Genomic DNA, 2990 nt, shown 5'->3' with positions numbered 1-2990 from the left:
AAAAATTGGCATCACTAAAGATTGGTTGTCTATCCTATGGCCGGAGGAAGCACCATCTATCTCCAAGTGGGCTTCATTATGGATTAGTCCAAACTTATTTTAAACTATGCATTTGTGTCAAAGCCCACAAAATCACTGCGTGGACCCCATCTTCAGATATCCACATGTACGCACAAGGGTCATCTACCAAGTGAAATAACAAATTTTTTCTTACATAGTGCTCCTCGTTCGAGGTTCTGTTTCCATGGGCATGATTTTTAGATAATGCTCGTGGGTATTAGTTTGTTAAGTAAAAATTTGTCGGGGTTATTTTTTTTCGAGGAATTATATTTTAGGGTAAATTGAATTTAATGTTTGATTAATTGAGAATTAGTTATATGTTTATTTTGAAATAAAAAATTTAGAATTTTAATTTAATTATTAATAATTGTTAAGTAAATGTAGAATTAGTTATATGTTTATTTTGAAATAAAAAATTTAGAATTTTTATTTAATTATTAATAAAAAATTTAGAATTTTAATTTAATTTAGAACTTATTTATTTTGTTGTTTTGTAGACTTTAGAAAGATTTTCGATACGGTTCCTAGATACAATCTTTGGAATAGGTTAGAAGAGCTAAAGGTTCCTCTTGAGTTGAGAGCTGCTGCTATAAGGTTATACGAGAATGTAATTGCCAAGCTAAAGAGCAATGAGGGGTGGTCGAAAGATATTAAGTGTAACGTCGGAGTTAAACAAGGTTGTCCCCTCTCCCCTACCCTATTTGGCATTTACATCGATAAGCTCAAAGGCTATTTAGAAGAAGCAGGATGTGATGGCATGATCTTAGCTGGGATAGTCGTTATCCTTCTTCTCTATGCTGACGATATTGTTCTTTTGGCAAGGTGCCCTTCTGATCTTGATAAGCAACTCAAGCTTCTTAAGGATTTCTGCTCTACCATGGGTATGACTGTTAACACAACAAAACAAAAGTTATGATTATCAAATCCAAGAAGGACACTTACGCTAATTTTATGTATGACAATAATAACTTGGAGGAAGTGTATTCTTACAAGTACCTAGGAATTGATATCCATCACAAGCTCAACTAGAACCATAGCATTGAGAAAAGGATCAATGGGGGGTGGAAAGCTTATTTTGGTCTTGAAAATAATTGTAAAACAGCAAACCTCGTAATGTGGGATAAAAAGAAGTTCCTCTTTGAAACTTTAGTCACTCCTGTTATCTTATATGGCTGTGAGGTTTGGGGTTGCAGCATCTCCAGAGAATCGTGGAGAAAGATTGAGCAAATCCAAAAGCGTTTTATAACTTATAACCTGAAAATTAAAAGTAATACACCCTATCCTATTCTCCTTATAGAAGCAGGTCTTTCCCCTATTGAGAGCCTAGCTATGCTTAGGGTTTTGTTGTACAAGCACAAGCTCAATAACATAGACGATAATAGACTTCCTAAGCTAGCTTTAAATTCCAGCCAAAACCACCTAAGGCTCAACCGAGGATGGCATAAAGACACAAGGGCCTGGTTAAACTATTGGGAGATCAATGAGAATGATGCTTTGCAAAACATAAATAACATTAAAGATATTGTTACTTCTAAGTTCAAAGAAAAATTGTGGTGTGAGAAAGGTTTAGCGTCTAAAAGAAAATTAAGTTATTATAAGAAGGTCATCAACCCCACCCTTGAAGATCAAAAGTATCTCTCTATTTTAACTGGCTCAAAGAAGAAAATTAATATAGCAAAGATTAGAACGAATTCTCATGAGCTCCATAGTGAAACAGGTCATTGGGCAGTTCCTAAAACGCCATGGATGGAAAGGATCTGCCATATTTGTGAGAATAGGAGCATCGAGGATGAAAACCACTTCATCTTAGAGAGCCCTGCATACAACCACATTAGATCTCAATTTCACAATCTTTGTTACAATACTGACCTTCCTAGCCTTTTACAATGTCAAAATTATAGTGAGCTCGGGAGGCTTCTCTCCAAGCTTTTTAAGCATAGGAATAAAATCTTAAATCAAAATAAATAATTTGTTTATTTAGGTCCGATAGATCATTGTTTGGTCTCAGCGGACGTTAACCATCATCATCATCATCATCATCATCATCATCATCATCATCATCATCATCATCATCATCATCAGTAGAGATATAATTTTCATAAAATATTTTAGAATATTTTAAATAGTATGTTTAAGTTAAAAGTTAAGATTTATTTATGAAGTAATTATATTTTTTTGTGTTTTTAATTAAATTTATTAATTAGAAAAAGTGATATGAACAAGTATCATATGGAATGAGTTATGCTTTTTCGGGTATGTGGTATTGATAAACTATGATATTGTAATAAAATCTATTACAGATTACGAATATCTATGACAAAATTGAGATGAATCTCCATGGTTAAGAATCTTATTATATATTATTGTTAAATGTCTATTTGTTTAACTTATATAATAATAATAATAATAATAATATATTTAGCTAGAGTTATAATACAATTTATTTTTATGATTTTTTAAACTCTAGTAACTTGAGAAGTATGATTCCCTGATGGGGGTGATTGGACGGTGGTACAAGTGGCACCAAAGCGACCCTCGTGACCTGCTTTAGCTCCACCCGCTTCATAACTTCACACTCATGCAAACTCAATGCATTCAATACACACATACATGGGAGGCTCCTACTGTGTTTATAATTGTAGGTTGGTCGCGAAGGAAATGTAGCGTGGATGCTTGGGAGATGAGTTTTGGTAAGCAGGGAGTGTGGTTCTGTATCCATGGTGGCTCCCTAGGGTTTTGACCTTGGCTGAGAGGCTATGGGGGATCAAGGCCCTGTGGTGTGGTCTAGGGTTCATTGCTTGCTTTACCCTTGGTGATCCAAATGGATCCTAAAAGGCTCAAAATTTTATTGTCTCAAAATTCATTTTTGATGGCACCATTGCGTAGTGCTCATCGCCAAGATTTCAACGGCGCAAATGATGCATCAAACA

The sequence above is a fragment of the Pinus tabuliformis genome, chromosome J (assembly GCF_031772625.1).
Source record: "Pinus tabuliformis cultivar Carrire ecotype Pingquan chromosome J, CPIR1, whole genome shotgun sequence".
Taxonomy (NCBI): domain Eukaryota; kingdom Viridiplantae; phylum Streptophyta; class Pinopsida; order Pinales; family Pinaceae; genus Pinus; species Pinus tabuliformis.
This window is presented reverse-complemented; position numbering follows the sequence as displayed.